The sequence below is a fragment of the Pongo abelii genome, chromosome 18 (assembly GCF_028885655.2).
Source record: "Pongo abelii isolate AG06213 chromosome 18, NHGRI_mPonAbe1-v2.0_pri, whole genome shotgun sequence".
NCBI classification, from domain to species: Eukaryota; Metazoa; Chordata; class Mammalia; order Primates; family Hominidae; genus Pongo; species Pongo abelii.
In genome coordinates this window covers 47049707-47073922 of record NC_072003.2, presented here as the reverse complement: position 1 = coordinate 47073922, position 24216 = coordinate 47049707, and the positions used below count along the sequence as shown (strand labels likewise).

At 44.2% G+C, this 24216-nt stretch overlaps 1 long non-coding RNA gene across 1 annotated transcript in view; it reads left to right on the top strand.

Annotated features, from left to right (window-relative positions):
- The window catches only part of LOC112129423 (uncharacterized), a 36542-nt gene extending 16868 nt beyond the window's left edge, over positions 1–19674 (top strand). The window contains exon 2 of the long non-coding RNA XR_002911832.2: positions 19037–19674. This is a non-coding gene — a long non-coding RNA (uncharacterized LOC112129423). The remainder of the gene's footprint in view (positions 1–19036) is intronic.
- The last annotated feature ends 4542 nt before the right edge of the window (positions 19675–24216 follow it).

Here is a 24216-nt window from a genome sequence, read left to right as displayed (position 1 = left end):
GGAGTCTGCTTTCCTGCCCCTCTGACTTTGAGCTTGGCCAGGTTCCTTGCTTTGACCAACAGAATGTGAGCAGATGTGATAAAGCAGAGGCTTTCTATGTGCTTACAGCTAGGCTTGGCCTCTAGCACTTCCACCACCTGCAAAAATAAGAGCATGTCCTAGAATGAAAGCACGTCCTAGAATGAGAGACATGAGGAACAGACCTCATCAGCTGCAGCCTGCAGCAGAGCTGCCCCAGCTCGTGCCCCATGATGGGCAAAAAAATGAAATATTTGTTGTTGTGAGACACTGAGATTTGTCAGTTGTCTGTTATATTAGCATTATAGCAGAACCCTGACTTTTTGTGTGGGACTGCTGACCCTCTGAGAGCACAGAGGGTGGGATCTAGCCTTACAGGGGTTGATCTGAGAAGGAGGTGTTGATAGCTAAGCTGAGTCATGAAGGATGAGTAAGAGTTGGCTGAGAGAGTGGGATGGGGGGCAGAGGATTTTGGGTAGTTCCAATGGAAGAAGTAAATGCACTGAGATGAGAGAGGAGCCAGTAGGCTTGGAACAGACTCACTGTTCACTCTAGCTGGAGCGTGGAGTGCAGTACCTTGTTCCTCTGCTTCTCTGGGCCATCTCAGCACCTCCTATGGCTGTCTATCATCTTTGTGCTGACCTCCTGATTTTACAGCTCCAACTCAGACTTCTCTCAAGCTCCAGGATGCCATCTCAATGGGGCTCTCAAAGTCAATGGGGCTCTCAAAGTCAACATGTCAGCACGTCCAATGTTGACCTTCTTAGACCCCTTACACATGTTCTTACTGTGCTCATGATCTCAGTAACAACTCCTGCCCCCACCCTTGCCAGTGCCAAGGCCAGGAAGCTTGGCCTCCTCCTGGAGTTACTTAGTTCCCCGCTTAGCTCAATAGGTTCTGTCTAGTTTACCTCCTTACCTCCCACACTTGCTCCTGACTTTCCAACCCTCTTTCTACTGTGAATAGCCACAGTGTTAGTGGACATCTTGACCTTGTTCCTAATTTTATTGGAAATCCTCTGATATCACCAATAGTAGGATGCATGTTAGAGATTTCTAATGTATACATTTATCAAGCTGAGAATTTCCCTTCTATTCATAGCTAAGACATTTTTTAAATAAGGAGTAGGTGTTAATTTTATAAGTCATTATTTTCCTGAATTGATTGAAATAATCACATAGTGTTTATTTTTTAATGAGTTAATGAGATATCCTGAGCCATCATAAACCATACTTGGTGATGATGTAATATTCTTTCAATTCAATCCTTAATTTTGTAGAGGGACGGGTTCTGTTATCATTCTTGTGTTGATTTCTCCCAGTCAACATCTCCAACTCAGACTTTCTGCATTTATGTTCATGAGGGATATTGACATATCTCTTTCTTTGTAATATATAATATTACATGACATATTTTAGTAATATTATTAAAAACTCATACAATAGGTTAGAGCCTTTTAATCATTTTCTACAATCCAGAAATGGTATGTGTATGTGTAAATAGTAGGTAGATAATGTTTACAGTATGGAAATTATCCATTCCTTAAAGGCTTTATAGAACTCACTTATTAAATTACTGGATCTAGGGTTAATTTAATAAGTGAGTTCTATAAAACCATTAAGGAATGAATAATTTCTAGGGTTATATCTTTGATTGCCTCTTCAATTGCTTGCATGATTATTAGTCTTCTCAAATATTTTCCTAAACTCTAGTCAATTTGATTTTATCAATCAAATTTAATTAGTTTATTTTCTACTTTATTAACATACATTTTTATTAACTTTATTTAGCCTTTTTACTTTCTTTGGTTTATTTTGCTACCTTTTCTAGTTTTCTGTGTTGAAGATGAGCTCATTAATTTTCAATATGTCTTGCTTTTCATTGTATGCACTTAAAGCTGTATATTTTCCTCTGAGTACCACTTCGGCCACCTCCCATTGGTTTTGATTTGTGGTGCCTCTATGACATTTATTTAAAATGGCTTGTAACATCAATTTAGCTATCTTATATGGCAAGCCACTTCAAATTGTTTTTTGGCTCCATTTGGACATTTATGTCTTCCACATATACAGGTTGAGTAACCCTTATCCAAAATGCTTGGGACCAGAGTGTTGCGAATTTTTTATTTTTTCAGATTTTGGAATATTTGCATATACATAATGGGATATCTTGGGAATGGGACCCAAGTCTCAACATAAAATTCATTTATGTTCCATACACCTTACACACATAGCCTGAAGGTAATTTTATATAATATTTTTAATAATTTTGTGCGTGAAACAAAGTTTTGACTGTGACTCATCACATGAGGTCAGGTGTGGGATTTTCCACTTCTGGTATCATGTCAGTGCTAAAAAATTTTTAGATTTTGGGGCATTTTGGATTTCAGATTTTTTGATTAGGGATGCTCAATTTGTACAATAGACAAAATAGTTTGTTTCCTACTGTGGTTTTAATTGAGATTTTATAATTGAGAGTTTATAGTTTAATTGGAAAGAATTAATGAGATTTCCTAAGAATATAGTATATATCTCTACTTGTTTAGATATTCTTTTATGTCCACCAGCAAATTTTAGTATTGCTTTTACATAGGACTTTTGCATCTTATTAAGTTTGTTCTTGCTATTGTGAATGGAGCCTTTCCCCTTTATGTCTTCTAATTGGTTATTAATGATATATAGGATAACTAACAATTTGTACTTGTGACTTTCGTATTTTACTACATTATTAAACTCATCAGAATTAATAGTTATTTGGTTTATTCTCTTGGATTTTCTAGGTAGGTAATCAAATCACCTGCAAACTATTACATAAAATAGGTGCTCAATAAATACTTGTTGAATGTCTGTGCTTATCTTCCAGGAAGTGGAGACAATCTTGTACAATTTAGATGTCCTCTAAGAGCCTTGCCCTACAGAAATCTCTTAACACTCTACATTTTTTCAACGAAGTCTTTGTACCTTTGTGACTTATTTTACCACATCATATTAGCTATATTCTAGCCTTAAGTAATTTAGAAGAATCAGAACATAAACAATTCACACACAGCATTCTCACAAATATTAGGGCCTCAACAGCAGATACTTTCATATTTCTGAAAGGTCTTCCACATCAAATCTACGCTTCAAGAGTGGGAGTGGCACTCTCCTTCCACTTTGCAAAAGGACATTGAGGGAAAAATGCCCTGTCTTCCTCTTTAAAAGCACAGACTGACTTCTTGGCTCTACCAGCCCTTGCACACTCAGACTCTTCCTGCAGAGAATGAGAAGAGAAAAGAAATGCTAAAGCTTGCCTTGGTGGCAACACCTATCCAGGAGGACTTAAAAGATTCGAGAAAGGCAAACTATCCTCCCAGAAACAAATTTGCTTTTTCTATATTTGCTTTAAGCAATCCAAACTTTAAAAAATCAATGCGGTCTAGGGAGAAGAAAGGAGGCAGGAAAATGAGCCCTTTGAAAATTCCTCTAGAGAGCCAACTATAGCCTATTAATATTAACACACAGTACCTCTACCCTTGGATGCTTTTGGAAAGCCATGGCTGACTCTCGGGAGCCCCGCTGTGCACGGTTCTTTTGAGTGTTAGGAATAAAACCCACAGCCTCTGAGTCAGGCAGAAAAATGCCCATTTTCCTTTGTGCTCACACTTTCAGAGGAAGCTGCCTCGGGCAGAGAAAAGAAGAAGGAAAACGATGAGAATTCTTAACAACAGGCTGTTCCTTGGCAAGGAACATCCTTATTTAAGAATCTTGCAAAGTGAAGGATGAACAGAAGACAATGAAGTGAAACTCAAATCCATCTTGAAAAAGTATATCTTTCTGAGATAGACTCAATTACTGATCCTGCGTGGATGGTGACTTGCAACTGTTTGTACCTAAAGCAGCACAGTGAAAACAACAAAGAACCTCGGGTCTAAACAGAAAATGACTAGAGGGAAGGAAGACTTCACAAAATTAGAAGAAAGGGAAATAAATGCCTCAGCTATTCCCTTAGGTACATGAGGCTACTTACTGGAAATTCAGACTTGGCCTTGGACTTGAAATACTCACCAACAGGCTTCCTGAATGGGACCGGACTTACCAAGCAATGCCACGCTTGGCCCTACTGCTCCATATTGAGTCCCCTGAGCTGTGCTCCTTGTTTGCACATCCTTGTTTGCCATGATCTCCCATTCCCCATTAACTTGCTAACTTCTGCGAGTCTTCACAGTCAGCTGAGATGCCACTTCCTCCAAGGACCCTAATCTCCCAGCCCTTGTGTCTGTCTCTAGCGCAGCACCTATCACAGCAGATTCTAATTGTACATTCAGTGGTGTATCTTTTCCCGGTAGACTTCATGTCAGCTGGCATTGAATACTGCTCACCTGACACAGTGCCTGGTATAATACATGGCAAGAACTCAATAAATATTCATTGAATGAATGAATGAGCAAGGTATATAGACCAGCACAACATTCCCAGGGGCATTAAGTTACCCTCTTGCCCTAGGGCTGCATTTCTGTTTGAAATGAAAACATTTTCAAGGTTAAATATATTCTTGGAGCCACATTTAACTGGCTGGCTTCCCGAACACTAAATCATTTAGTTTCAGGAGGAAGAATATTTTCCCCTTGGCAAACATTTCTTAAAGAAAAGTGGATGAGGCAACTGTCAGAAGAAAATGAAGCATTGCTGTGAAGCTGCAGAGGTGTCTAAATACTGCCAAAGATGTCCCACGGCCTTGCCCACTCAGAGAATATCTATAAATATTTTCTGCAGTTAGCCTATTAAGACAAAATTATCTTGAAAACACTTTCTAAACATTAAGTCACAAGTGTTTGCTAATAATTGGTTGCCCTTCCTTCCTCTTCTTTCCAATACAATTGGATATGAAGGGTGCCCTTCATTTCATGACTCCATTTGAAATCTTTGCCCTTCCTTTTCATCTCTGATAAGGAAAGGCAAAATAGTTAAACTTCAGAGTTTGGTTAAAAGAATCTTTCACTCAAGTCAGGGGCTGCCATAATAAACTACCACAGACTGAGTGGCTTAAACAACAGAAATTTATTTTTTCACAGTTCTAGAGGCTGGAAGCCTGAGATCAAGGTGTGAACAGTGTTGGCTTCTGACACTTCTGTCCTTGGCTCTGTAGATAGCCACCTTCTCCCTGGGTCTTCACATAGTCCTGTCTCATACATGTCTGTGTCCAAATTTCCTTCTCTTATGAGGAACCAGTCGTGTTGGATTAGGAGCCACTCTAATGACTTTATTTTAACTTAACTACCTCTTTAAAGACCCTATCTTTAAATACAGTCACATTCTGAGATACCTGGGGTTAGGACTTCAACAGATGAATTTGGGGGGACAGCCCATGACAGCAGGGTACAGTTTATTTCCTCAGACATTTCTGGGCAGGAATGGAAGACACAGGATCACAGACTCATGGACAACTTTTTTTCCAGAGTAAAAAGCTATCATCTCTTGAAAACCCAAGAAAAATGAAACCTGTCCATTCAACATGGGATGATCTCTAGTGGGAAGTGCCAAGATGGGAAAAGCAGTGATTTGATTCTTCTTTGGCTTAAATGACCCCCTCCCCATCTGTGTAGAAATGAGATCACTATAGACTTTCTTGGACTTCTATTCTAGTTTCCCGACCTACCTTTTCATTTCCAAAGTACCTGGAGACCAAGGACAAGGGTGAGAGTCATCAGGGACTGATGAGGGTGGGTCCTTCCTGCCTTTCCCCAGGACTGGGACGCCCTTGTTGTGAGTGCATCACCTTCCTCAGGATTCAGGGCAAGGGTAGGAGGTTGTTCTTCTCTAAGGGAGAGAGAACAGGATGAAAAATGACTTTTGGATGTTGCAAACCACATCTGCCCTGACTTTGATTAAACATGCTGCTGACTGCTTTTAGTAGATAAGCAGTGTTTAATAAGATAGGCTAAACGTGCCATCACTCTTCACCTAGCCATAGAGATTTTTCTAGGCAGATGGGAACGCAGGCTGTCAGGAACATCACTTACCCTCATTTTGGCAACAGCAGGAAGACCTGGAAAGAAGTGTCAGAAGCGCCCGGGACAGGACCCTGCAGTGGACGCCTCTGGTTATTTCTTGTGCCCTGTCTCATTCCCCCCTTATTTTGCTCAGAACATTCTGATTTTCCTTTGGGGAAAATCCCTGATGTTCTTCCTACTGAGAAATTGCTGTGGTTCCTGTCCTTTCCAAAATCATTGGGGTTATTTATTTCCTCCTAATTACCTTTGATTCTGTGAAGTAATCATAGCTCCCACCCAGGCTTCTGTCTCCACCTCGACTCATATATCCAAAGACCTGCTTGACATCTCCACTTAAATATGTAGCAGGCACCCAAACTCGTAATGTAACCCCTGTTCTCTCTTGCAAACTTGTTGTAGCCACAGCCATCCCCATCAGCAGATGGCAACTCTGTTCTTGCAGTTACTTGGACAGAAACCTTGGAATCACCTGGCTCAGGCTTTCACGTTCTACATGCAACCTGCCAGGAAATTCTGTGGACTCTCTCTTCAAAATTGATTCAGGACCCAACTTCTCTCACCTCCCAGCCACCATCACCTCCTGCAGGATTTACCTCCTGGTTCCTCCATCACTTCCTACTGTCTGCTTCCCCCAGAAACCAGAGTGTATCTTCCAAAACAAAAATGAGAGCATGCCCGCCGGACACGGTGGCTCACGCCTGTAATCTCAGCACTTTGGGAGGCCAGGGCAGGTGGATCACTTGAGGTCAGGAGTTGGGGAACAGCATGGGCAATATGGTGAAACCCCGTCTCTACTAAAAATACGAAAATTTACCAGGTGTGGTGGTGCACACCTGTAATGCCAGCTACTCAGGAGGCTGAGGCAGGAGAATCACTTGAGCCTGGGAGGCAGAAGCTGCAGTGAGCTGAGATTGCGCCACTGCACTCCAGTGAGCCAAGATTGCACCACTGCACTCCAGCCTGGGTGACAGAGTGAGACTTGGTCTCAAAAAAGAAAATGAGAGCATGTCAGTCCTCCATTCAGACCCTGCAGGTGCCTCATTTGATTCAAAGTAAGATTGAAAGTGTCTGTCACAGCCCTCAGGGGCCCATGTTATATCAGGCCCCTTTCTGCCTCTCTGACCTGGTCTGTTGCCACTCTCCCAGTTCAATCTGCACCAGCACATTGGCCTTCTTACCGCTTCTAGAACACACCAGCATGTGTCTGCCTTCGGGAGCTCTGGCTGACAGCTCTTCACCCAGAGACCCCATGGCTAACCCCTCACCAACTCAGGTCTCCCCTTGCCTGGGTGGCTGTCCAACCACTCGAGCACTCCTAATACCTTTGCCTTTGCTCAGCTTTTGCTTTTCTTACATATCCCATAGCTTACAGTAATTCCCCACTTAACACTATCCATAGGTTCTTGGAAACTGCAACTTTTAAGCGAAATGACATATAATGAAACCATTTTTACCATAGGCTAATTGATATAAACAAGAGTGATGTTCTTACAGCGTATTTCTGGTCACAAAAACATCACCAGTCTCCTAAATAAGGACCCAAAACACTTCTGATATTAAATATTGAAATAAATGTGATCTATACATCCATTTAAGAATGATTAAGAAAAACAAATAAGATCATTATTTACCCAATTTTTAATTTTTTGATTACGGCTGCATAGGAGCCGTACATATTTATGGGGCACATGATGTTTTGATACAGGCATGCAATGCATACTGATCAGATCTGAGTAACTGGGGTATCCATTACCTCAGATGTTTACCATTTCTTGGTGTTAGGAACATCCCAAGCCCACTCCTTTACTTATTTTTAAATATACCATAAATTATTATTAACTATAGTTGCCCTTTTGTACTACCAAATACTAGATCCTATTCATTCTATTTACCCAATTTTTGGTGAATCAGTGAGTCCCAGTGGTCATAGTCATAGTGGGTTAAACCAGGGAATAAACATTTGCAAAGCAAATGTCTCAGGAGCACCGCCAGCCACCACAAAGTTCACAAATAATCACAAATATGGCAGGCTCACTGAACACATTTATGCCACATCATTTAGTGTCATGCATTTGTGGGATTATCATTGACCTTACACAATTTTTATTTTACAATAATTTGTATTCATTCATTCATTCATTTATTCATTTCCCAACTCACTTATTCCAGTTCAGAGTCGCAGGTGGCCAGAGCTCATCCCAGCAGCTCAGGGCACAAGGCAGGCACCCACTGTGGACAGGACACCATCCCATCGCAGGGCACACTCACCCCCACACACACTCATTTCGACTGCGGCCATTTAGACACGCCAGTGAACCCCATGTGCACAGCTTATGAATGTGGTAGGAAACAGAGTGCCCAGAGAAAACCCATGCAGAAATGGAAAGAATGTGGAAGACTCCACAAAGACAGGGGCCCCGGCCTGGAATTGATTTTTTTTTCTTATCAATGTTATAATTAAACTACATTATTTGAGGACCTGCTGTACTTGCTTTTTCTTTATTGTTTTCTGTCTGTCCACCCACACTTCCCCTTCCCCTCCCCCTTGCTGAACAAGAAACCAAGTTCTACATGCACAAGGATCTTTGTTTTGTTCTCTGAAGTATCTCAGCACCTGGAATTGTGCCTGGCACATATTAGGTGCTCAGTAAATGGTTGTTAAATGAAAAAAATAATAAAGCCCATATCCTTCCAATGAATCCCTCTTACTCAGTTTAGCTCGTGTGCTACCATTGCTTGAAAGCAAAGCCCCCGACTGAGAGAGTGCCCTTCTCAGCATACCATGACTCCAAAAGAGCCTGCTATACCTTTCTGCACTAAGAAAACGATCAAAATCAGACAGAAAAAGAAAAAATACAGACTTCCTGATTGTCTATACATAAATTCGGCTGGTCCTTTTGACCGCCTGTGTTAGTCAGTGTTCCCTAGAGGGACAGAACTAATAGGATATATATATGTGTATATCTATATATATGTAGATATATGTGTATATCTCTATATATGTAGATATATATATGTAGATATGTATATACACATATATATATCTAAATATATGTATATATCCGCATATATATATATCCGTATATATAAGGGAGTTTATCAAGTATTAACTTACATGATCACGAGGTCCCACAGTAGGCCATCTGCAGGCTTGAAGAGCAAGGAGAGCCAGTCAGAGTCCCAAAACTGAAGAACTTGGAGTCGATGTTCTAGGGCAGGAAGCATCCAGCACAGGAGAAAGATATCGGCTGGAGGCTAAGCCAGTCTCGCCTTTTCACGTTTTTCTGCCTGCTTTATATTCATTGGCAACTGATGAGATTGTACCCACCAGATTAAGGGTGGGTCTGCCTTCCCTAGCCCACTGACTCAAATATTAATCTCCTTTGGCAACACCCTCGCAGACACACCCAGGAACAATACTTTGCATCCTTCAATCTGATCAAGTTGATACTCAGTATTAACCATCGTGCAGCCCTTGTGGGTGGAAGTCAGTGGGAAAGTCGCTTGACCCAGGGCCAGGACACCCAGCTGTGCCTGCAGATCCTGCTGCTTCTGGAGGTGTGGCTTTGGGCATCACTAAGCCTCCCTGGACCTCAGTTTCTTCATCTGTAAAGCAGATCTAAAAATCCCTATGCCTCAGGGTTGTTGTGAAGATTAAATAAGATCCTGAACATCTGGGACTCTGAGGAGAGACCCCCCACTCCTTACAGTCAGAGCAGCTCTGCGTTGCAAGAAGGATTTGGACTCTGGGACAGGCAAACCAGTTCAAATCCCACCTTCACCACTTACTGCCATGCAGCCTCAGGCACATCACCTGGCCCCTCTGCGCCTCCATTGCCTGGTCTTTAAAAGGGGGATAATTAGCATAACCTGCATCCGAGGACAGTCATGGGGATTGCTGAGTCCATGCCTGTGTTTTATCCCAGTGCCTGGCACATGCAAAGTGCCCAATAATAATAATTTGTTGTTGCTATTGCAGGGGCTCAATAAATGTCATTTCCCTCCTCAGCTTTGGCACCTGAACCAGATCATTTATTTCTTTTTCTCTTTTGATGCCAATGATGACACATAACTTGCCCCAACAATGTAGCTCCCTGGGAAGATTTTGATGGGATAACAAAAATGTGTTTCTTGGGCTTTCTACAGCTACAGCCCTACGACTCCTGTCATGGAACTGTCAAAACAAGCCTGAAACATGCATGGGCTTTCTGCCAAGTCCTCTTGGAGAGGGAAAGATGTAGCATGCACTCTTTCCTTTCTCTCTGCACTGTCCCTACTCCCACCCACCCCAACTCTTCTGCAGCAACACACTGTGTCAGCCGTGCTTGAGTGGTTTGGTAAAACAGGGCTCATTTTAGCTCCCTTTGGCAGAACACAGGGTGGTGTGGAGATGGCCTGAGAGTAGAGGCACGTGAAAATGGTTCAGAAATGCCTGGGAGATGCCATCAGTTTGTACCAGGTGCTAGATGCTAGGGTTATGGCTGCTGTGCCCTCGTGGCTGACTTTGAGTCATGGCTTATGAAACTCTGCATGCTGATCAGGAATCAGAGCAACAAAGGACAGACAAGGACACCCATCTACCTTGAATCAGGTCCTTCCGAGTGATCTGAGATGCCAGGGGCAGCAGGTGGCTGCCAAACCTTATTGCCAAATTATCATAGCTCCTTTGCCATTTCTGGTTTTGATATGAATCTTGTAAAACAGAGACGCTCCTGCTTCCTAAGGTCTTGGAGTCAGGAACTTGTAAAAAAACAATTTCACTTCAAGCTTCCACAAATACACTGTTTCCCCTGCCTCTGCTTCCCTGTTGTGACCAGGAAGGCGGTACTATCATTCGGTTAACCCTCCACATGAGATAAATAGGACTCTTTTGAAAGCCACTGTATTCCATCCATAAATTATCAGCTGTACAGATGCAAACTTCTGGCTGACACAGAAATCACTCTTCCAAATCCCCACCACGTATAGGCATTTAGAAACAACTCATTGTACTTCACTGGTCCCCTGTTTCCCTTTAGAGAGGTTTATAGTGGTCAAGACTCTTGGGTACAGATGACAGAAACCCACCTGAAATTGACCTAAGCATGAAAGAAGACATACTATTCCCATGATAGAGACATTTGGGGGTAGTTCAGCTTTGGGCACAGCAGGATCCAAATGTCAAAAAAATATTTCCAGTCAGCTGCAGGGGCTCATGCCTATAATCCTAGCACTTTGGGAGGCCAACGTTGAAGGATGGCTTGAGCCATGGGTTTGAGAGCAGCCTGGGCAAGATGGCCAGATCCTGTCTCTACAAAAACTAAAAATAAATTAGCCAGTCACGGGTGGTGTGTGTCTGTAGTGCCAGCTACTCAGGAGGCACAGGTGGGAGAATGCCTTGAGCCCAGGCATTCCAGGTTGCAGTGAGCTATGATCTCACCACTGTACTCCAGTCTGGGCAACAAAGGGAGACCCCATCTCACTCTGTTGAGCTCACATTGTCCAGCTATATATATATCTACATATATAGCTATATATATATATCTACGTATATAGCTATATATATATATCTACGTATATAGCTATATATATATATCTACGTATATAGCTATATATATATATATCTACGTATATAGCTATATATATATCTACGTATATAGCTATATATATATATCTATGTATATAGCTATATATATATATCTATGTATATATATGGATTATATATATATGGATATATATATATATAGCTGGACATATATATATATAGATATATATATAACCATTTTATTACCTACATCTTACATCTTACCTACATCTTACCAGTTTAGCCTCCCCAGGAGAGTGAGGTTTGCTTTGCCAATATTTCCAGCAAAAATCTTAGCAAAGGATGGCCATGTCTCTGAGTGGCCCTACCCGTGTCTCATGCCTATCCAGGACCCAACCTCTGTGGCTAGAGGTATATAATAACACCCTCACACGAGCCCCATGTTAATAGCTGTTATTGACTACTATGTGCCAAGTCTTTAACGATATTATCGCTCATCTCACAACAAAATGAAAGATATCTATTTATTATCCCCATTTTTCAAGTGATGGAACAGGATTAGAGATGTTAAATAACTTGCCCAAGTTCACATCCCCCAAAGGGAGAAACTAAAATTTTGGCCCAGTTCTCCAGGACTCCCTATCAGAGTGCCAAAATGGCCCATCTCCCTGCAGCTGCAGAATAAATGAGCTGTCTCATAAAATGTGCATTCATTCCATAGACATTAATTAGGCACTGCTCTGTGCAGTCACAGGTTATGACTGGAAGATTCCTGGGGCATTTCAGCACTCCAGGCACTAGCTTCCTCAAGCCCCATATGGACCCCTTCTGGAAACTCACCTGGTAATAGTAGGACCCTGGTCTCTTGAGAGACACATGGCTCATCCAGTAATTCTGGGTAGTAGAACCTTTCCAAAGAGGAATAAGTCACCATTTGCAACTTCTGCCCTACCTGTTTGACTCACTCTCAAAAAGTCTACCATCTAGGTAAGATAAAAATAAAAAGGGGGTCACAGACCAAGTTTGCTTGGTCCCTATAATATTTTTTTCTGAATTGGATTTGTTGCCAATGCTGAAAAGACAAGACTTTTATTTCACATTCAAAGCCATGTTTCCGGTTTCTTCTAAATATATCAAATGTGGCAGCACTGAGGCCAGATTCTTACATGGCAAAGGTCAGTGGGAACTGACAAGAGGACTGGCTGCTGCTTTGGGGTGGGGTGTGTGCTCTCCAGTTTGCCCTAGTCCCCTTCATTCCTTATTGCCTTACACCAAGGCTGCCTTACTCATTGACTTTACCTGCTGAGTGAGCAGCACAAATGAAGTGTGAAACAGCACAAAGAAGAGGCAATGATCATGCAGAGAGATGAGCAATGAGTTCCCCTGGGTGGAGAAGGGGAAATGAGAAAGAGGCCCCAGCCTTAAAGGAGGAGTAGGGTTTTAAATATCAAAGTTTCTTCACATGTAGGGTGGATTATTATTGGTAGAGTGGAGCACTGTGGGGAAGGGATTTGCCAAGGTGAGCGATGAGCATGGGGAAAGCTACAGGCAGAACGTCCGCCTGGTGTTTGGGGAGCCCGGCCGGCAGAGGCAGTATGTCAGGAGGTCACATAATGGAGAACAGGCAAGATAAAAGACCAGCTGGACTGGATTCTGCAGCAGCCTCACCAGCCCACTGCGGCGTCCGAACACGCACACACACACACACAACCCCAACACACACAGGAGCTCATGGGTCAGAGGTGCACTAGTGCCCACTGGGCCCTGGGGACCTCCAAGTGGGCCTGGGGCTGGGAAGCTGTGCTCCAGACTCAGGCATACCTCATGCTCCCCATGAAAGTGATTGTATCCTCCACCAGCCTGGTGGGCATCTTGACCCATCCTGCAGGGGTCAGGGCCTCTCGCTGCTCCTCCCAGCATCTTTAACACCTGCCACCCTGGCTGCTCCTGAGCTAGCCTCCTCTCAGAACAGGGCGTGTCCCCAGCTGATTCTGGGTCCCAGGGTTCTGTGTTGCCCTCCTTGGGCTGGGGCCAGTGAGGTGCATGAAGGGAGGGCAGGGAAGAAACAACCATGTGCCCAGCACATCTGGTGCTTCCTCCAGCCCCACTTTGAAGGTTGACATCCTTATTCTGACTCTCCAAGGAAGAGCCTGAAGCTCACAGAGGTTGATGACTGACTGCGGACAAGGCCTCTCAGCATCCATTTCATCCTTTGTAGAATAAGGATCATGTACAAGTCTCCCCAGATTTTTGTGAAATTTAGAAATAGTGTGTAAAGTGCTGGCCTGGTGCCTTGTATGCATTCATTAGTTAAAAATAATTAGTGAGCATCTATTATACCCCAGGCATAGTGCTTGGCATTAAGTTACAACACTCAACAAGGCAGACTGTAGAGAGTTACCATCAGGGGTGTGTGTGTGTCTGTGTCTGTGTCGAAATTCTGTGTGTGTGTGTATGCTGGGGTCGTGTGTGTGTGTTGTATGTCTGTGTGCTGGGTATGTGTGTGTTGGAATTCTGTTTGTTGGGGTGTGCATGTGTGTTGTGTGTGTGTGCTGGGTGTGTGTGTGTTGAGATTGTGCTGGGCTTGTTTGTGTGTATGTTGGGATTCTGTATGGTGTATGTGGTGTGTGTTGGGATTTGTATGTGTGTTATGGTTGTGTGTGTGTGTTGGGTGTGTGTGGTGTGTGTGTGTTGGGTTTGTGTTGAGGTTGTGTGTGTTTTGGGGTGTGTGTGTCGAGATTGTGTGTGTTAGGGTTGTGTGTGCTGGATGTGTGTGTGTGCTGGAGGTGCGTGTGTGTTGGAGTTGTGTGTGTGTGTTGGGGCTGTGCATGTGTGTGCACTGGAGGCATGTGTACGTTAAGGTGGTGTGTGTGTGCTGAGTGTGTGTGTGTTGGGATTCTGTGTGTGTGTTGGGGGGTGCAGGTGTATTCGGGTTGTGTGTGTGTGTGTGCATTGGAGGGGTGTGTGTGTTGGGGTTGTGTGTGTGCGTTGGAGGTGTGTCTGTTGAGCTTGTGTGTGTGCGTTGGAGGTGCATGTGTTGGGGTTGTGTGTGTGTTGGGGTTGTGTGTGTGTGCATTGGAGGTGCGTGTGCTGGGGTTGTGTGTGTGTGTGTGTTGGGGTTGTGTGTGTGTGCATTGGAGGTGCGTGTGCTGGAGTTGTGTGTGTGTGTTGGGGTTGTGTGTGTGCGCATTGGAGGTGTGTGTGTGCGTTGGGGTTGTGTGTGTGCTTTGGAGGTGTGTGTGTGTGTGTGTGTGTTGGGGTTGTGTGTGTGTTGGAGGTGTGTGTGTGTGTGTGTTGGGGTTGTGTGTGTGTTGCAGGTGTGTGTGTTGGGGTTGTGTGTGTGTGTGCGTTTGTGTGCTGGGGTTGGGGAAGTGAAGAGAATAAGTGACCACATACCACACAATGGAAAGGTGGACGCCCTGGGGTTTTCGGGAGGATGGCAGCACATCCCAGGGATAATACTGGATTTGGGAGTTCCGGGAGGATATGCCATCTCCGTGTGTTTACAAAACAAAGAAATTCAGTGTGTCTGCACCAAGAACATGCCTTGGGGAGAGGAGAGAAAGGAGGACAAAGAAGAGCGTGGGTTTAGATGGGGCCAGGTCAGGTGGGACCTCACCCACCGCGCGAAGTGGGTTAGTTTTCATTCCGAGGGCCCTGGACAGCTGTGTGGGGGAGGAAATGAAGAGAGACGGGGGTTTCCATGCAGTAACCTCCCACCTGGTCCTTTGGCCCGCCACGGTTTATCTCAACTCTAGGCAAAGCAATCCTGTTGAAACGTCCAACAGATCACACCGCGCCTCTGCTCAGCACCCTTCAATGGCTCCCTGTTTACCTCTGCCTAAAAGCCGAAGTCCTCACAAGGCCCTGAGTGACCCGGCCATTACCTTCCTGCTCATTTCAGGCAACCCCACTCACCACCCCGCTAAATGAGATGACCCCAGCCACAGTGGCCTGGCTGTTCCTGGAATGACAGGCTTCCCACTTAGGGCTGAGATGGAACAGGGACCCCTCTTAGGGCCTGCTGCACCCCTCACCCCCACCCCCACTGCCCAAGTATGAAAATAAAGGAAAAATATTTAGTACCTTCACGAGAGAGTCCAGGCACCCAGCTAGCCCTGAGGAGTAAAGGAGCCACCTGAGAAGTGAGGAGAAATGCAGATAGATCCCCACCAAATGGATCCACTGGTACACAGACCTCAGACCAGGGGAAACCAAGACAAAGCTCTGACCACCTGTTCTTTGTTCTCAATTTCTTCCCGAGGGGCCTGGAGGAAGTCACGCCCACGGGTCAGATCTTACCATTCCTTTCTGCCGACCCCAAGATTTTAGAAAAACTTCACTTCCTTAACCAACCACAAATCAGAGTCTGAACCCACCTATGACCTTTTTAGCCCCATGACTTCACATATCCCACCTTTTTAGGCCACACCAATGTGTAACCCCCGTGTGCTGATTTATGATTTTACCTGTAACTTCTGCTTTCCTGAAATTTTTCCCTGCTTGAAAAAACCCTTGCATGCAAGCCATCAGGGAGGTCAGGTCTTAAGTGTGAGCTGCCTGATTCTCCTTGCTTGGCGTCCTGCAAATGAATGCCCCTCATTCTCTCACTGCAAACCCTGAGTGTGGACGTTTGGCTTTACTGCACCAGGTAGGAAGACTCCATTCAGCTCCACCCTGGCTGAGCCTCTAGAAGGAATGCTCTCTCTTCTTCCCTCGTCACCTTTACATCTTTGCTCAGATTTTACCTTCCCAGGGAGACTTACGATGACCACCTACTTTTTACTCAAAATTGCTCCCCACGGTACTCCTAATTCCCCCCTTTTTTGTATCTTGCTTTGCTTTTTCTATAACCCTTATCTCCTAACATATTGTCCATGCCCTCTGGCCAAAACCCACCAGTAACACAGACGCTGGGTTGTTTTTTTTTTTCCGGGGAGGTCGGTGGGGTGAGGTGGAGAGGACAGGGTCTCACTGTTGCAGTGAAGGAGATCACATACCAGGGGACCTGAGGGTGCCTCCCTCATTGCAGTCATTGCAGCATGCAGCAGCACCTGTGCTCCTGGTGGCCCTTGCCTGGAGAATATTGACAATCCTATGTACATTACTTGTTTGCTATGTTTTTCTTCTTGTCTTCCCTTCTAGCTTCATGGAGGTAAGGATGTTTTGACTGTTCTGTTAACTGATCCAAGGGCCTAGAGCTATAATCATAGTAGAAGCCCAATTTATGTCATTTACTGAGACAGGGAAGCCTGGAAAATGAGCAGGGTTTGCAGGCTGGGGCAGAATTAGGGAGGAATTGATAAGCTTGAGCTATTTCCAGTCACGGAATCATCGGTTCATCTTCCTATGTCAACCTCACCTACCACTCAGCAGTGATCATAGCCCTGCCCCCCCTCACTCCCCACCACAGGCATGCCTCAGCCCTCAGTGAGCCCCTTAGCAGCAGCATGTGCAGCACCATTAAAACACACCCCAGGTGCCGTTCTAAACACAGCTTGTCTTACCCGGTTGGCACTCCTGTGATTTTTAGAGATGAGGAAACTGGGCAGGGCATGGTGGTTCATACCTATAATCCTAGCATTTGGGGAGGTCCAGGAAGGAGGATCACTTGAGGCCAGGAGTTTGAGACCAGCCTGGGCAACATAGCAAGACCCTACTTTTCCAAAAAAAAGTTTTTAATGAAAAAAATATATTTTCAGAGGTGAGGAAACTGAGCATGAGAAGAATAAATAAGTTTTGAGCAGCCAAGCTGGAATTTGAATATAGATCGTCCAACCTCAGAGCCTAAACCTCTCAGAGCATTTCATGGCCATCAACTTAGATGCCAAGAAAGGAAGATGGGGTGAGGAGGTGCGGCAACACCAAGGCAAACTTGATTTGAGGTGTAGCAAGAGGAGATAGTTGTCTTTCTGTTAGGAGGAGGCTGTCTGCAGCAAACACTGCTCTGTGTCTCGTGGGAAACCCCACAGGCTGCCCAAAGCCCTCACAGATGCCCGGTCCCATTCAGGCCTGACTCGTCCCATTGAGTCAGAAGGGTCTGGTGCCTCTGACACGATGCATCAACTGGGGCATTCATAAAGATGAAAAAGGAGCCAAGCCCGGCCCTTTTCCCCTATCAAAGGAGAGCAGCGGAGATCTGAAAAACAGGGTGATTAACTCCACCAGACACTCGAGTTGCCATGGATACTACCGACAAGCATGACACCTCTTCTGCCCCTTGGTTCTGAGGCTGCTTGTGCTCTTCAGCCCTGGCAGAGAGAGTTTTTCTCCTCACTTCCCCAAAACTGGTTCTAAAAGCGCAAAAGGCATTTGAGGACTCAGAGCAGGGGAGAGCTCACTCCATCCCATGTCATCTTTTTCAAAACTACATTTTTCCGTCTCTGTTGCACATCATGTTAGCTGTATTCATGTTAATGGGAGTTGTGTGTGTGAGTACAGCTGTTCTAGAAAGTAGGTATCTACTCTACGACTTGTGATTAAATAACTTGGAGGTCTGAAGAGAGAGAACTAAGAGGCAAATTAAAGAGTTTTGTGTTTTTTTGTGGGGGGGGGCAGGGGAACAGGGTCTCACTCTGTCACCCCGGCTAGAGTGCAGTGGCGTGATCATAGCTCACTGCAGCCTCCAACTCCTGAGCTCAAGTGATTTTCCCACAGGCACGAGCAACTGTTCCCAGGTCCATGAACCCTTGTGTCTGTGAATATGTCTATTATAATGATTGTCACTGGTGATCTTGACAGCTATATTAAAATTACTGTTATTGGTAAAATGAAACCTAAACTTTGCCATTAAAGTGAAGTGCCCATATATGTCCAATCCAAGGACAGTGACTGATCTTTGTGTCCAGACTCAAGCTCTTACAAAAAACTGTGCCAGTCACTAACATTCTCAATAAACACTGATCAGATAATCTTATTTGAGAGCTGCTTTTAACGTTTCAAATACTCATCTCATTTGAGCTTTACAACTACATGAAATCAACAGTAAGTAACAACTGTCTAACCCAGGCCAAAATCAGTAATATGAATTATAATCATTTTTAAATGCTACAGTGGAAACATATTTGAAATGCACAATCCAAGGTAGATTAATGGAAGGACAGAGGGATGACAGGTGGAGACGTATGTGAACAAGAAGATACAGCAGAATGTCAATAGTAGAATGCCTAGGTTGGACAAATTTCAAAGGTCCTTTCATTCCCCCAATTTCTATGTTTTTATATTGATTTTCTAAGTATTTTTCAGATACTCTAAAATGAAGATAAGTTAACATCAGTCAGCTAAGATCAATTTAAGGTTAATCTCTGCGGCAACTCAGAACTGATCCGAAATTTATCAGTCAGGGGCTAGTGTATGCTGTGGTAGCAAACATTGCCAAAATCTTGGGGCTTAAAACTACAGAGGTTTATCTCTTGCTTACACGATATAGGAACCACAGATGAGCTGGGGGCTTTGTGCCTGCATCGCCATTGACACTGTCCTCTTTGTTGTTCTCTTCCAGGGCCCAGTGAACAGAGAGCCCCTGGACATTGCCGGAAGGAAAGGAGAGAGCCCAGCAAAGCACACAACGTATCAGGCTTTTCATGTGTCATTGGGTGAAAGGAAGTCACATGGGCCAAGAAGGGGAAGCAGGTGTCATCAGAGCAGTTCCACAGTCCTCTAGGCACAGTAACAGGCATGCTTTTCTGTCTTTCTCTCCTTTTAGATTGTAAGCTACCCAAAGTCCATCTCAGTGGGTTTATTTCCTTATATGCAAACTACCATATGACAGGTGTGCCGGACAATAACTCAGGTATACCTGAGAATGATCCTATAGTCCAAGAATGTTGGTTCTGAGCTCCGAACTAAGGAATCTGGGAGCTGCCAACCCAGAGGTTTACTCCTTATCTATGGAGCATAGCTGAACCCCTGGCCCATTTCTTGGAACAGGATGTGCCGGGAACCAAGGCCCTTTGTTTTGAGCTAGGTGGGTGTGGCCAGGTAGAGGTCGCCAGGCAGAGGCGGCCAGGTGGAGGTTGCTAAGCAAAGATTGCTATATTAACTGGGTGCTTTTTACAAACCATAGTCATTACCCCATTCATCCAGCCACTCCTGGACTCCCTGTATGCTTAAGTTCCCCAGTAAAACTTATGTCTTGCTCACTGTCTCTGGGTCTTTTCTTCAGCCTCTCAGACACGGTGCCCTCCCTGGGCTTGGACTCAGTGGGGGTACTACTCCACTACTACAATGCCCAAAAAATGCCCACCTCTCTTTCTGACACTCAGTAAACATCTGCCATTGGCAATGATTGAGCTTCTAACATCTTTACCCTATGAGGAAAAGCAGCTCTTTTCTATGTGTGATATCCTTACTTTGCTGGCTCAAGGATGGTGTTCAGGGTGTGTCTTAGAACCTGTGGCACAAAAGCCTGTTGTTGTTTTCTTTGCCTGGTGGAGATTTCAGGCTCAGCAGTAGGAGGGTCTCTCTTTCTGGAGGCTCCCAACCTGACGCTTTGTTATTGTGCCTCTGCAGCAGGGAGCAGGGAAATAGGGAATCACTTAAGGACCCTGGGGCTTCTGTGGAATTTCTGCAAGAGAGAGGTGATAATAAAGACTCAATGGAGTGGGACAATTGGGAGGGAGGTAGCTATTAGCAGTCTGAATAAAAGGGAAAAGGGGGCTTTAAAGAAACCCTAAGGCTTGTTTTTGAGACAAAGACCTCGTCTCCTCATTCCTGTGGCTCCCTAACCCCCTGTGTACCTCCCCTCCACAGATGTCTTTGAGTCTCTGTCTTGCAGTGATGTACGAGGCCAAGCTCCCTCCCCATAGGCCATCGAGCCAGATGATTCATGCTGAACAATCTAGTACATTCTAACACAGCCTTCTGTGAAAGGCAGCTTGGCTCCAAAGCTGCAAAATACAAAGCCTTTCACAGCAACAGCCAAACAGGTACATAAATGAATCAATACTCAAGCACTCAGCACATTCACGCATATTTACTATGGGAACACGCTGGACCAGGCCCAATACCTGGGCTCCTAACTGTGCTAGTCAATATCACTTGTCAATTAAAACCTAAAGGAGTTTTATCACTCCCCCTGACACCCCAGACTCCTGGCTCATAAAATGGATTTCAAGTCAGTGTAAATAGCTTGCTTTGCCCAGCAGCTGTGTTCCTGAAAAGTTTCTTGTAAATCAAATCCTCTTTTAAAATGCATGAAACTTTCCGCTTAAAAGGAATCCTGTGATTAATCCTTTTGTGAGGCAAAACATCTTCATGTAATATAAAAAATACTACTACCACCTCCCCCCATCTGGCTCTTCCTCCCCTTGCCACCTCGTGGTTGACACCTGCCCACCTCCACTCCATTCCATAGGTCAGCTCTAGGTACAAATACCATTTTTAAAGAGGAATCACGTTTTTGTGACTTGGAAGCAAACCAAAGACCCATCTTTTTAACATGTATCTTACAAATATCCTGGTTGAAAAGCCTGCAGAATATACATCACTTGTTTGCAGATACCACAATACACAATCACCAGAAATGCTGATGAGCTTGGCTATGAAAGAAATGAGCTGATGCTCTCTGAGAGGATGGCTCATCATCCCTTACTCAAAACAAAATCGAAGGCAGCATCTTGGAAAGCAGGTGGAGACACGATTAAGGACGCCTTTATTTCCCCTCCCCAGCTCACGCCACCGCTTCCTGCTAGCGAAGATTGAAAAGTAGATTGAATCATGGAAAATACCATTCTCCAAATGTCATTGGGAACATCAGTCTATACTTCTGCCTAAAAGTGAGACTAAAGACTAGCCCCATGTTTCTCCTTCTTCCAACATTTCAGATTTTCGCCATGCCTGTGAGCCACCTGTAGCATTACTTACTCGGTTTTAGTTAAATTGACTTCTTCTTACTTAGCCTTATGAGAACTGAGGGCCAAGGAAGAGCTTTCCCCTTGACCCTCTGAAGGTCTGCTGAAAAATCAACTCACAAAAGGCAGACAAATGTGTGTAATGTGTATTCACAGGAGCCTTGAGAATGATGATGCAATTCCCTGGTGAGGTTCCAAAGCTTGCATACCATCTCGAGGTTATAGAAAGAATGCATGCTCAGAGCATGGCCCAAAACAGGTTAGGTTGGTAGATCAAGTTTAGTGCCAAGGCAGGTTATGAGACGGGGAGAGGAAGGGGCCTGGTTACCAAAGGGGGTCTCGTTATGTAAAGTAAGCCTCTTAGGTGGCAGCCCTAAAGAGAATATATGGTAAATGTCCCTTTTCTGACATTTAAAGGGTCAGACTCTCAATCTCCCCTAGATCCAGGAAAGGCCTAGAAACGGAAGGCCTGGCTGCATCCATGGAGATTCTCTACAGATGCAAATTTCCCCCACAAAAGACAGCTTTGCAAGCCACTTCTGTCTGTTGGCTCTGTGGCAACCATTTCAAAATATGTCAAAGAAATAGATTTTGGAGTAAAATGTCTTTATTTCCTTCAAGAAGCAATGAGATCCATGAAATCGCAGGTTTGAGATGTAGTTATATCTTTTCTAGAACACGTTAATGTGAGCTTATAACTGAAACCACCTTTGGAAAAATTATAGCAGTGAGAAAATTATGACAGTGAATGAGATCTGATCTAACTCACTTCCATCTTGCCTTTAATCTCCAAACTGCCCTAATTATTCCTGGGCCTGGTCCAAGTTAACTTTGGGAGACATTTAGTTTATACTTCAAATGGTAATATCCCTTCCCCGAAACTCTACCACTTTTATAAAGCTAATGAAAGACCATCAGGAGGATGACAGGAGCCTGAATTTTGCTAACATGTAAAGGATTACCAGTCATTATGCTGGGGTTCACAAGATTTGCAACTTCCCCAATTATTCCTGCAGATAAATCACTCTTGTAGAACATAAGATTAGCCTCTTAAGATGTCTTTTCAGGTTTTTTCATTTCTGATGACAGATGGCTCCACCTGGACCTACCAAGGGATCCGGTGGTCCCACCCAGAAGCAGACTGAGCATGCAGGAGGATCACTTTCCACACCCCTATGATGGCATCCCCAACCAATCAACAGCACCCATTCCCTGGCCTGCCAAACTATCCTTGAAAAACTCTAGTCTCCACATTTTCAGGGAGACTGATTTGGGTAATAAAATTCCAGTCTCCCATTCAGCTGGCTCTTCTTGAATTAAACTCTTACTCTAATGCAATTCCCCCATCTTGATAAGTCAGCTCTGCCTGACCGGCAGGCAAAATTAACACATTGGGCGGTTACATAACTATTTAAAAATGGGTTCATCCAGGTGCTACCTAAAGTCATTCTGTGGGCTACTATTGATACACATACCACACTTTGCCAACACACTTTGAATGGACAAGGTAACCAAACATAATTGAGCCATGCTAGTCTTAATTCCCTTACCAGTGTTTGCCTACCTGCGCCTGCATTCACTCAACAAACATTGGTATCTACTATGTATGGGCATTGTACAAGGCATAAATGAGGAGAGAGGAGAGACTCTGTGCCTTTGAGAGCTTACGGTTTGGTGGAGGAGGCTGAAAGAGAGAGAGTTGTGATCTAGCATGTTGCACAGAGATCTGGAGGAGCACAGAAGAGACATGAGCTCTACTTCAGGAATAGGAACTTCAAAGACAGCACTTTGGCTGGGCTTAGAAGGGTGAACAAGATTCGCTCTGATAAGGGGAGCGAAGAGAAGACATTCCAAGAGAGAAAACAGCATTGTACAAAGGCTCAGAGGTATGTGACAGGAAGATGCAGGCAGAAAGGGTGGGTGCTCTGGCTGGCAGGAGAGGGAACAGTTTTTAAAAATCAAATGATGGGAGTCTTTGGTGTAGACTTGGTGATAATGTCCTCAAAGTTAATCCATATTGTTGCATGTAACAGACTTCATTCCTAAGAAGTCTGAATGATATTCTATTACAAGTTGTTATAGATTGAATTGTGCCCTCACCCAAGTGTAGAAGCCTTAATTAACCCCCAATATAACTACATTTGGAGATAGGGCCTTTAAAGAGGTAGGTAGTGTTACATGAAGTCATAAGTGTAGAGCCCTAATCTAATAGGACTGCTGTCTCTATAGGAAGAGGAAGAGACACCAGGGAGGCACTTACACAGAGAAGGGAGGAATGGGAAGACATGGCAGGAAGGCAGTCCCCTGCCAGCCACGGAGAGAGGCCTCAGATGACCCAACCCTGCCACACCTTGACCTTGGACTTGTAGCATCCGCAGCTGTAAGAGAATAAATTTCTGTTGTTTAAGACACCCAGTTTGTGATATTTGGTTATGGTAGCACTAACAAATTAATAAACATGTATATATGACATTTTGTGTATCCATTAATCTGTCAATGGACATTGGGATTGCTTCCACCTTGGGGCTATTGGGAATCATGCTACTATGAACATGGGTGTGCAAAGATCTCTTCAAGATCCTGCTTTCAATTCTTTTGGATATATATCCAGAAGTGGAATTGCTGAATCATATGGTAATTCTATTTTTAATTTTCTTGAGGAAGTTTCATACTGTTTTCCATAGCAGCTGTGCCATTTTACATTCCCAGCAGCAGTGCACAAGGGTTCCTATTTCTCCACATCCTCACTAACACTTGTTGTTTTCTGTGATTTCTTTTTTTTTTTAATAGCAGCCATTCTAATCGGTGTGAGGTGGTGTCGCATGGCAGT